The sequence below is a fragment of the Peromyscus eremicus genome, chromosome 8a, assembly GCF_949786415.1.
Source record: "Peromyscus eremicus chromosome 8a, PerEre_H2_v1, whole genome shotgun sequence".
Classification (NCBI taxonomy): domain Eukaryota; kingdom Metazoa; phylum Chordata; class Mammalia; order Rodentia; family Cricetidae; genus Peromyscus; species Peromyscus eremicus.
The window spans coordinates 57,720,723-57,733,272 of record NC_081423.1 but is presented as its reverse complement, the minus strand read 5'-3'; the positions used below and the strand labels follow the sequence as shown (position 1 = coordinate 57,733,272).

Genomic DNA, 12,550 nt, shown 5'->3' with positions numbered 1-12,550 from the left:
TCTTTAAAAAAAAAAAAAAAAAAAAAAAACAAAGAAAGAAAAAGAAAATGCTCCCACTGGCTTGTCTATAAGTTAATTAAAAAAAAAGAATAATAATCTAGGCATGATTGATGGTACATGGGGTAGAGGCAAGATCATTCTCTGCTACTTTGGAAGTTCAAGGCCAGCTTTAGGCTAGCTGACACCTTGTCACAAAAGGGAGCAAGAGAGGGAAAGAGATAGAGTTGAGAGAAAGTGTTAAAATGCCGTCTTGGGCCGGGCGGTGGTGGCGCACGCCTTTAGTCCCAGCACTCGGGAGGCAGAGGCAGGTGGATCTTTGTGAGTTCGAGGCCAGCCTGGTCTACAGAGAGAGATCCAAGAAAGGCGCAAAGCTACACAGAGAAACCCTGTCTCGAAACCCCCCCCCCCCAAAAAAAAATGCCGTCTTGGGAAGTCTATTCTTCCTAGTCTATTTTTACCAGTGTGGCTCTATTAGTATTGACAGTTTGTCTTGGCTTCAAAATTGGGCGGCCTTTTAGCATGGAATTAATTCTTTGTCATGTTTGAGTTTAAAGCAAAACGAATAAGATTAGTTGGTAAGTTTTATTCTTTTAAAAAAAAATCTTAAACATAAATATCCTTAATAGGAAGATAAGTGCTGCTGCAGATAGCTCTTTTAATTAAAAAAATAAAAAAAGTTGGGCACTGGAGAGATGGCTTAGTGGTTAAAAGTACTGGCTGCTCTTACAGAGGACCATGGGTTCAATTCCCAGAACCCACATGGCAGCTCACCACTGTAATGCCAGCTCCAAGGGATCTGAAACCTTCACCCAGACATGAATGCAGGCAAAACACCAATGTACATAAAATAAAAATAAATAAATCATTTTTTAAAAAGTTAATTATGCTAGGCACAGTGGTGTAGGTGCATTCAAGAGACAGAGACAGGTGGGTCTCTGAATTTGAGGCTGACATGGTCTACATAGTGAGTTCCAGGACAGCAAGAGCTACACAGTGAGACACTGTTTTATAAAAACAACAAAAGAAATTTTATTTAATTTTATGTGATTATATTGTGTGCATGTGTACATATTGTTGTGTGCATGTGTGTGTGTTGTGCATACTTCTAGAAGCCACTGTTATTCTGTAGTTTTATTTTTTGAGGTAGTATCTATGTCTGAATGAGCTTGCTGATTTGGCAAGGCTGTCTGACTGGAATCCCCAGCACTGGAGTTATAGTCAATAGGTACCACCAAATCTAGCTCTTTACATAATTTCCGGGGATCTGAACTCAGGTCCTCATATTTGAATGGCAAGCAATATACCCACTGAGCTATCTCCCTAGCTCCTCTAATTTTTGTTTTATCTAGGATTCCTGTTATAAGAAAGGAACTCCTATTTATCATTGTCTCATTATTAATTTTGTAATTAACTTCATGAGGTGGCTAGTGCATTTAAGCAGATGCATTAGTGAGGGTATAAAATTCCATATTTTGTAATATTTTATAGCATTCCATTTTTGTAATTGAATACCAAGGAGACAGTTTAGTTTTAGTTTATTTTAGGATCCCTATGACTTTTTTCCCTGAGAAGAGGACCAACATTGTAGCTTACCCTGGCTTGGAACTTTCTGGGTTGGACCATGCTGGCCTTGAAGTTACTGTATCTTCTTGCTTTAGCCTCCTGAGAGCTGAGCTTATAGGCATGGCACTGTGCCTAGACTTTTTTTGATTTTTAGAATGTTTCTTTGGAAGTAATTTTGAATCTACAAACAAGAATAATACTCCCTTACAGTTTTGTTTTGTTTTGTTTAATTTCTATATTTATTAGTGTTTCAAGGCAAGATTTCTCTGTGTAACAGCTTTGGTTATCTCCTGGAATTTACTCTGTAGACCAGGCTGGTCTCAAACTCACAGAGATTCACCTGCCTATGCCTCCTGAATACTAGGATTAAAGGGGTATGCCACCACCATGTAGCCCCTGGCCTCTTCTTGATAAGCTATTGATTGTTGGAGGAGGAAGTATCATTTTCTTTAATGATACAGCCACTGGGAGACTTGCAGTTGGACTTTTCTTTCCTACTTGCCAGTTCCCAAATAACAGTCATGGAGACTTAATTATAAATTCTCAGCTGATAGCTCAGGCTTGTTACTAGCTCTTACATTTTAATTTAACCCATATTTCTTATCTACCCTGTGCTATATGGTGGGACCTTCTTTTAACATGGCACGTTCATCTTGCTTCTCTCTGCGTCTGCCCTCGACTTCTGAGACTCTGCCCTTTCTTCCCAGCATTCTCCGTGCCCCCAAAATCCTGCCTAGCTATTGACTAATCAGTTTTTTTTTTTTTTTAAATATGGAACGCTTCACGAATTTGCATGTCATCCTTGCTCAGGGGCCATGCTAATTTTCTCTGTATGGTTCCAGTTTTAGGATATGTGCTGCTAAAGCTAGCACTAATAAGCTTTTTATTAACAATGAGAGCAACACATTTTCACAGTGTACAGAGGGATTATTCCACAGCATTCCCCCCTTTTTTCTCTAAATAAAAAAGGAAGGTTTTAATTTAACATAGTAAAATTATATACAACAAAAACAGTTATCAAGTAAGAATTACAGTTACAATATCCAGTCCATTTGTATTTGACAAATTTAGAGAAAATATTCTATCATTTATCTTATCTTTGTGAGTCTAAAGTTTTATACCTAATTTACCTTTTTATCATAACTAAGGAAAACTTTAAGTCTAATTATTCAATCTTTAACTCCATTGAAGACCCCAGGAGGGTGTAATGTCAACTAACAACAGGGACATCTGGCTGCCTGGACAGTCCCCAAAGTTCTTCTGTAACATTGGGGCATCCAACTTTGGCCTACAAGCTTAGTATATCTAACAGATATTACTGAGAAGCAGGGAATTTTGAAGGACCATCTTACTTTGTCTTGGCAAAGTTTGGCAGTCGCCATTTCTTTGCCCAAATGACTAGCTTTTGCCATAAATAAAGCAAACTCCATATGGAGGTTCTTCGATGCCCATCATCTTCTTTTGAAGTAAATTAGTGTTGCCAGGAGCAGATGTGTCTCACTGTCATGAAAAGCTTTAGGTTATTAAACATACTAAATGCCATATTCTGTAGGTCTTTGAAGTCTTTGAAGACCATCTATCTTTTTAAATATCTGTTTAACCTTGAAAACATACCTAATGTGACTATAAGCTTGATTATTATAGATGACTAATTACTAACCTGTATTTTTTAATTACACATTTTTAATTGAGTTACACAATACCTCAAACGAGTAGAAAGATACATCATAGTATAGCAAAAATAACTAAATATGTATCAGTAAACAAAAATCCATACCAGTATAAAGTTTTTTGAGATTAATAGTTTTTGGATTAAAGTAGATTTAATAATCTACTCTTTTATGTAATCATTTCTGTATCACATTCCCCTTTTTCCCGTTAGAAAGAAATCTTTGAATTTAACTCTTTTGTTTAGCTTTTTTTTCTGTCTATGACCAATAACAACTTTTAACCCTAAACAATGACAAACATCCATAATCCATTGAATAACCAAAACCCATCCATACCCCATCTCTTGGGAATGTGGGCATTGTTCTCTAGTCTACTTCCTGTTGTCTGTGGGTGCTGGTATCTTTGAAGGAACCTTGAGAAAATCAGGATAACTGTCAAGTCATAGCTGGAGTAGTTTATGAGGCTGGGCCATCTCAGCCAGTAGCCTTGAAACTGTTTTAGGTGCAGAATTCTGAGGAGACTGTGATAGAGACGTTTTGAGATGCTGGATCACCTGGGCCATCCGTTTTCATTGGTGTTTTGTCCCCTTGTGATGAAAATGCATAAACTTTTAAAGATTACATACATATCTGTATTAATACAAGTATAGACTGTACATTGTACACAAGTCATCCAAAGATTATTTTTTGTTTTATGTTTGAGCAGGTAAAATATTCATCATGTGTTTTCTAATTCTTGTAGGTTTAATTCTTTATGTTTATAGTCAGGATTTTCAGAGAGTTGTCCTCAATCAAACTTGATCATCGTTCACCTGGAATGAATCAACAGCCTCTCATTTCTGGTGGAAATAAAAGCATAAACTTCTCTCCCAAAGAATCATATCTTTTGACTTCCATTTTGAAGTCAAGATATTTTTAAAATATATAGGTTGGTTTAATCTAGCAGTTTCCATAATCCAGTGTTTCTTAGCAGTTATTGCTCGTTCATTGTCAGTCAAAAAATTTAAAGACAACACAATGACATACAGGATCTAGACTCTGTATTTTCCATCTTTCTTTTTTTTTTTTTTTTTTTTTTTGGTTTTTTGAGACAGGGTTTCTCTGTGTAGCTTTGTGCCTTTTCCTGGATCTCACTCTGTAGACCAGGCTGGCCTCGAACTCACAAAGATCCACCTGCTTCTGCCTCCCGAGTGCTGGGACTAAAGGCGTGTGCCACCACCGCCCTGTATTTTCCATCTTTATGTGGCTTTTTTCTTACATATTACTCGCTTTTTATGGACTTTATTTTAAAACTATATATATACATAAAATGACTGTCTATACCCTTTTTCTTTTCCTTTCAAAGCATATGCACATTTTTTTTCCTAGATTATTTTTTTGTTTTTTTTTTTGTTTGTTTGGTTTTTGGTTTTTGGTTTTTGGTTTTTCGAGACAAGGTTTCTCTGTAGCTTTGGAGTTGTTTTTTGGTTTTTCGAGACAGGGTTTCTCTGTAGCTTTGGAGCCTGTCCTGGAACTCACTCTGTAGACCAGGCTGGCCTCAAACTCGCAGAGATCTGCCTGCCTCTGCCTCCCGAGTACTGGGATTAAAGGTGTGCACCATCGCTGCCCTGCACATTTGTATATTTTTAAGCACACTGTAACCTATTTAGAGGTTTTTTCCATCTGGATCTGTCTTTTTTTTTTTTTTTTTTTTTTTTAAAGATTTATTTATTTATTATGTATACAGTCTTCTGCCTGCATGTGTCCCTTCAGGCCAGAAGAGGGCACCACATCTCATTACAGCTGGTTGTGAGCCACCATGTGGTTGCTGGGAATTGAACTCAGGACCTCTGGAAGAACAGCCAGTGCTCTTAACCGCTGAGCCATCTCTCCAGCCCCTGGATCTGTCTTTACTGAGCATCTATAACCTTTTCTGTCTGCATGAGCAAAACCCCAAACCTGCCATGCAGCATGCTGGAGTAGTTCATATTGGTAGCTTGAGCCCACAGGCAGTGACTGGGAGATGCCTCTCTGTACTGTGACCCATGTGAGAGACTGTGGGAACCTGCCATGTGACTTAGCTCATGAGTGTTGGCAGCTGCCAGGAGACTTTTCTCTGTACTATGGGTGGCATGAGAGACACAAGACTAGGAAGCTGCATTTGACTCTGGTTTTGTATGTTTAGAACCTTTTTTGAGCTTTCTCAGGTTTATGTGGATGTTGGTACCCCACGTTGGGTGCCATTTGTAGGTGGAATTTTCCTGTCCCAGCAGCCACTCCCAAATAAATGCAGAGACATAATATTAATTATAAATGCTTGGCCAATAGCTCAGGATTGTAACTAACTAACTCTTACAACTTAACTCATTTATGTTATTCTACATTCTGCCATGTGGCATTACCTCTCTTTCATCTTGCACTTCCTCTGTCCTGTGTCTGGCTGACAACTCCTCTAACTCTACCCTCCTCTTCTCAGCATTCTCTCTGCCCCCAAAATCCTGCCTAACCATTGGCCGAACAGCTTTTTATTAACAATGAGAGCAATACATATATACAGTGTACACAGATTGTTCACAGCAGAGTCTAGTTGGGAAGAAGGGGTTCAGAGGAAAAGTAAGGGGATGATAGTTATACTAAGTCTGTTCAGGCATGTTTTATTAGATTTCTGTGGTTAAAATTTCGTGCCATTGGTCTCATCACGTTCTCACTAGGAATGAATGTGTATGTGCACATAGCTTTTTTCCTGTTGAAACTGGGTTGCATGCATCAAAGTCTTTGTCTCAGATTCCCCAATATTCAGTTCATAAGAATAAAAGCATTCTTCTATAAAACTACAGTACAGTTTGCAGTTTCAGTATTTAACATTAATAAGTTCTTTAATTTACTTTCTATATTCCAGTCTTAACACCACACCTGCAAATTCAGGATCCGTGTATTACATTTATTTCTCATGTCTCCCTAGGTTCGTTTATTCTAGGACATTTCCTTCACCTTTTTCTGACCATCCAATATTTTTGAAAGACGTTTTCTCTCCCTCTCTTTCAGATTATTTATTTGAATGAGTGTTTTGCCCACATGTATATATGTGCACCATGTTCATGCCTGGTGTCCATGCAGGTCAGAAGAGGGCATTGAATCAACTGGAATGGGAAGTATAGGTGTTTGTGAGTCCACCGTGTGTTTGATAGGAATCAAGTCTAAGGCCCCCTGCAATAGTAGCAATTGCTGTTAACCACTAAGCCATCTTTCCACCCATCCCCCTTTTATTTTCTTTAAAAAATTAAAAAAAAATGTAATATTACATTATGGTGTGTGTGATGTGGTGTGTGATGTGGTGTGTGGAACCTTGAAGAGTGCTCTGTAGAGTCATTTCACTTTCGTATGGGTTCCAAGAATCAAATGCAGGTTTGAGGTAAGGTCAGGCTTATGAGGTGAGTGTTTTTATTTGCTGAGTCATTTTACTGACTTTTTTTTTTTTCCTTTACAAAGAGCCAGGTGGTTACAGAGAGCCAGGTGGTGGTGGTGCATGCTTTTAATCCCAACACCTGGGAGGCAGAGGCTGGCAGATCTCTGTGAGTTCGAGACCAGCCTGGTTTGCAGAGTGAGTTCCAGGACAGACTCCAAAATTACACAGAGAAACCTTCTCTTGTAAAACAAAACAAAACAAAAACCACCTTTTGTTTTTATTGTTTTTGGAGTTATGTGCGTGTGTGGAGTGCACATGAATGCATGTGCCTTTTAATGTCTGAGACATCAGATCCCCTGGAGCTGCAATTAAAAGCACATTGTAAGCCATCCAACTTGGATTCTGTGAACCAAAACCCAGGTCCTTTGTGAGAATAGTACATACTCCTCACTTAAACCTTTGAGCTGACCCTCTCACCCCTTTTTTCCTTTTTAATAATAGACTATTTCTTGGTTTGGATTTATCTATTGTTTCTTCATGAAACATGGGTATGTTTCTTATTTCTCATTGATGTTTTCCCTTAGACCTAATGTCCAATGATGATTTTTTTTTTTTTTCCTTCGAGACAGAGTTTCTCTGTGTAGTTTTGTTGCCTGTCCTGGATCTCGCTCTGTAGACGCGGCTGGCCTCGAACTCACAGAGATCCACCTGGCTCTGCCTCCCTAGTGCTGGTAGGCCTGTGCCACTTCCGCCTGCCTTAAAACCAGTATATTTCTAAATTTTTACTTTATTAAGCACATTTCACGTGCCTGTGGTTTGGGTTTTTTTGCTTTATTTTTAAAATTTAATGTGTATGGCTGTTTCACCTGCATGTGTATGTGTGTATCGTGTGTTATGCCCATGGAGTCAGAATGGGGTCTTAGATTCCTTCATAGGGATGCTGGTATAATTCCTAAAAACTGGGACAAAACTCAAATGAGGAACCTGGTAGTGGCAGTGCATGACTTTAATCCCTGCACTTGGAAGGCAGAGGTAGGTGGATATCTGAATTCAAGGCCAGTCTGGTCTAAAGAGCTAATTCCAGGACTGCAAAGGCTACACAAAGAAACTGTTTTGAGCTCCCCCCCCCAAAAAAAAGAGGAAGGCTGGTGGCTCAGCACCCCATATTTTGATTCTCAGTGTTAAATATCATCTGCCAGTAAACTAATTTTTTAACAATTTATTATTGTGTGTATGTCTGTGCTTGTGGTATAGAGAGGAGGCCAGCTTGTGGGAGTTGGTTCTTTCTACTGTGTGGATCTTGGAGATTGAGCTCAAGTCATCAGTCCTGACCACACACATTTCCACCTGTTGTCCTGTCTATTAATAGACTTTAAATAAATTGGTTATGGTGGCACTCAGGAGGCTGAGGCAGAAGGATTGTCACAAATAAAAGAGGCCAGACTAGCAAAATAGTACCAGTCCAGATAGGGCTATGTAGCAAGACCCAACTCAAAACAAGACTTCAATTATAATAGGCAGAACATGTAGAGCTATTTCAAATACATTTGTAAAGTACTTGAATTAAATGCATTGTAAGTTATAATTGCTTTTGTTATATATATAATTAAAACTTGGGTTTTTCTATTTTTTTCACACTTTTGTATTTACTATTTTTTATATATATTTACTATATAATTTTTTTCATGTGTGTCTGTATACTACATTTATGCATGGTGTGTCCTTGGAGGCCAGAAGAGTGCTTTGGATCTGTTGGAACTGGAGTTGTGGATGGTTGTAATCTACCTTGTGGTTGCTGGGAATGGAACCCAGGTCCTCTGGAAAAGCAGCCAGTGATCTTAACCACTGAGCCATCTCTCCAGCCCCATTTTTTAGTTTTTGAGACCAGGTTTCGCTATGTATTCAAGATTAGCCTTGAACTATCTGTATTCCTGCCTCAGCTACCTAACTTTGAGGCTTTTGCTTTTTTCATAAAAGCAGAAAGACAATTACAAAAACCATTTGATCCTTTTATAAATGTAATTCCACAGTTCTAAGAATGTTTTAGTTTAAATTTATCCTGAGTCAGAAATTTTGTTTGTGTTGACTTTTGTTTTTCAGTTGTTTCCTCCTGATACAATCTCTGTGGAGATGTCTACATTTTCCTGTTTATTAAAGGACTTTAGTCGAGCATTGCAAATAGTTGTCGTGCAATGAAAGCTATGCTCTTTGCATCTTTCCTTAAGAGTCGTTTTTTTTAAGCTGGGCATGCTAGAGCACGCCTTTAATCCCAGAACCCAAGGCAAGTGGATCTTTGTGAGTTCAAGGCCAGCCTTGCCTACAAAGGAAGTTCCAGGATAGCCAGGACTATTTGTTAAACAGAGAATCCCTGTCTGAAAAAGGAAAACAAAATAAAAAGTCATCCTTCAGATGTGCCTTACTGTTATGATTACATAAATATTTCTAACTTTGTAATGTACAATTATGTTATTACATTTCTATAATGTTCAAAGCCATCTGGGGTTGCTTATTGTGGCTTGTATAGAGGAAACGATGTTTTCCCTATGTTGTTATCCACATGTCCTGTCCAACAGTTACCAAGTAGTTCTTTCCTTATTGTTCTATAGCCCAGGCTGACCAAGAACTCCTATCTCAATTACAGGTAGACTCCACTACACCTGACTTTTTTTATTACTATTATTTTAAAATATTTCAAGGTCTTCTCTACAATTTGTGTTCTTCTAAACAAGCTTTAAAATTAATTTTTTCAATATAAAAACATTTTAGTAATGAATGTGCTTTAACATTTTTGGTTTTTTTCGAGACAGGGTTTCTCTGTGTAGTTTGGGTGCCTGTCCTGGATCTCGCTCTGCAGACCAGGTTGGCTTCGAACTCACAGAGATCCACCTGGCTCTGCCCCCCCCCCTCCCCCGAGTGCTGGGATTAAAAGTGTGCGCTACCACTGCCCGAAATGTGTGCGCTACCACTGCCCAGCTTGCTTTAACATTTTAACAGTTTTAAATGCCTTTAGTAGTTTTTATTTTATAATGAAACAAAGTGATATGAAGAAAAATCCCATATACCTTTCTCACACCATAACTCTTAATTACTTCTACCTCTCCTAAAATTTACTTGCCACTCTTTTTCATTATGTAGCACTCTGTTGTTTTTGAGTTAGGGTCTTATTCTGTAGTTCATCCTGGCTTGGAACTCCCTCTGTAAACCAGATTCACCTTGAATTCACAGAGATCTATCTGCCTCTACCTTCCAAGTGCTGGAATGAAAGGCAAGCACCACTGTACCTGACTTAGTACTCACATGATGAATAGCAACTGTTAGTAACTCCAGTTCCAGGGTATCCAACACCTTTTTCTGACACACATGCATAGACATACATGCAGGCAAAACACCCACATAAATAAAACTAAAGTAAAGTAAAAAACAAGCAAAGCAAGCTAAAAACCTAGTGTCGGGGGCTTGAGAGATGGCTTAGTAGTTAAGAACACTTGTTCCTGCAGAGGACAAGCACCCATATGGCAGCTCACAATTCTAACTACAGTTCTAGGCGATCCAACACCCACTTCTGACCCCCCTCGGGCACCAGGTATGCATATAGTTATATTTGTTTATTTTGTGTATGGATGAGTTAAGTAAATGTGTGTGTGTGAGAGAGACAGAGACAGGCACACAAGCAGATGTGGATATACGAGCATATCTTGTAGGATCTCTTCTCTCCTCCGATGTGGGATCCAGGGATGAAGGTCATCAGGTTTGGCAGAACATCTTTACCCACTTAGCCATCTTGCCAATCCATATTTAATCTTTTTATTCTTTGAGGGAATTTTAGTTATATTTTAGTGTGTCTGTATGCACATACACACATGTAAATGTCTGAAGACAACTTAAAGAGAGCATGTGGGATATGGGGTCCCAGGGGTAAACTTGGATTGTAAGGCTCAGTAGCAAGCACTTTTACCCACTGAACCATCTCATCAGCCCTTGGATTCTATTTGTTTGTTTGTTTGGGTTTTTTTCATGACAGAGTTTCTCCATGTAGCCTTAGCTGTCCTTGGCTGTCCTGGAACTTGCGCTGTAGATCACGTTGACATCTGCCTGCCTCTGCTTTTCAAGTGCTGGGATTAAAGGTGTGCACCACCACCTTCCAGCCCCTGGAAATACTTTAATTGAAATTCAGTAAAGTCATCGTACCTTGATTATTTAAGACAACAAATCATTATAAACTGTTATGTAGTAGCAGTATTTTTTCCCTCTCTCTTTTATACTTGGTAAAGGTATAACAGTAAGCCGATCTGGGCATGGTAGTACACACTTCTGAGTTGGAGGTTTGAGGTCAGTCTGGTCTACGGAGAGAGTTCCAGAATAGCCAAGGCTTGACCAGTAATGAGTCTTAAAATGTGTGTCAGTTTTAAACAGTATTGTAGATGTTTAACTATCAAGTTCATTCAGAATAAAAACTATTCTAACAGCCAGGTGTGGTAGCACTTGCTAAGGAAACTTAACAGGCTCAAGAAGATTCAGAAGATGGCCAGACTGGTGGCACGAGCCTTTAATTTTAATACTCAAGAGGCAGAGGCAAGTGGATCTCTGTGAATCTGAGGACAGCTTGGTCTACAGCTTGAGTTTCCAGACAGCCAGAGCTATGTAGATAGACCCTATCTCAGAAGCACAACAACCACCAACAACAACTAGCTCTCCTTCCTGCTCTGTCAGAACATAGAACCTATATTGAAAAGGTGCTTGTTGGGGTTGGAGAGGCTGCTGAGAGCACTGACTGCCCTTGCAGAAGTTCAATTCCCAGCACCCACATGGTGGCTCACAACCATCTAGAGTGGAATCTGATGTCTTCTTCTGGCATAAAGTCATACACGCAGATAGAGGACTCATACATAAAATAAATCTTTTTATGTGCATGGGTCTTTTCTTGGGACTGGAGTTACAGACAGTTGAGAGCCACCATGTAGGTGCTGGGAATCTAACCTGGTCCTCTGCAAAAGCAGCCAGTGCTCTAACTGTGGAGCTATCTCTCTAGCTGTCTCCTCCCATTTTAAGATTTTTTTTTTTTAATTTTTTTCTGTTGTGTATGTAGAAGCCAGAGCATGATTTGTTGGATATCTTCCTTAATCACTTTCCACCTTTTTTCTTCCTAATTTTGGTGTGTGTATGTATTTTGCATGCTTGCAACTTCACAGAGGGTATCAGGTTCTCCCTCTATAACTGTCTACTACTTTAAGGTAGGATCTCTTCTGCATATGAAGCTCACTCACCATTTTGAGTAGGCTGAGCCTTCTCCACTTCATTTTGTGAGTCAGGGTCTTTAATTGAATCTCGATCTCACTTTAGCTTGGCTGACTGGCTAGCAAGTCCCAAAGACTCCCATCTCTGCCTCCCCAGATCTAAAACTTCAGGCATGCGTGACCACACCCAGCTTTTTACATCGTTGCTGAACTCAGGTCCTTATACTTGCATTATAAACACTTTACCAACTGGACCATCCTCCAGCCTCCTTGTTTGTTTGTTTGTTTAATGAAAGCTTTCACTGTGTAGCTCAGAAACACTCTTGTATCAACCCCCAGGCTGGCTTGGAACTTGAGAGCCTTTTGCCTTATCCTCCTGAGTGCTAAGATTTACAGATGTGTGCCTTCCCTTAAGGTGGTGGAGGTTGAACCCAGGGCATTTGTGTATATTAAACACATATTCTACCACTGATCTACATTCCCATCTCTTCAGCATTTTCATTATTTGTGTGCTTTGTTTTGAGGACAGTTTTAAATACTAGTGATTATAGGCATTCTTGTCTTTAATTGCTGTTTCTAGTGCTAGATTTACTGAAGCTAGTAAACAAACACTTCATTGAAAGTTCTGATTGTTTCAGACATGCAGGTTTTTAAAATTTAAATTTTAGCTTTTGTTTTGTTGGAATAGGGTATCTTGG

At 39.1% G+C, this 12,550-nt stretch overlaps 1 protein-coding gene and 1 non-coding gene across 2 annotated transcripts in view; one reads left to right on the top strand and one right to left on the bottom strand.

Annotated features, from left to right (window-relative positions):
- Positions 1-12,550, top strand: part of Pafah1b1 (platelet activating factor acetylhydrolase 1b regulatory subunit 1) — a 63,057-nt gene that overhangs the window by 32,252 nt on the left and 18,255 nt on the right.
- Positions 2,329-2,435, bottom strand: LOC131918076 (U6 spliceosomal RNA). Its single transcript, XR_009380826.1, has one exon. It is a non-coding gene; the product is annotated as a U6 spliceosomal RNA (small nuclear RNA).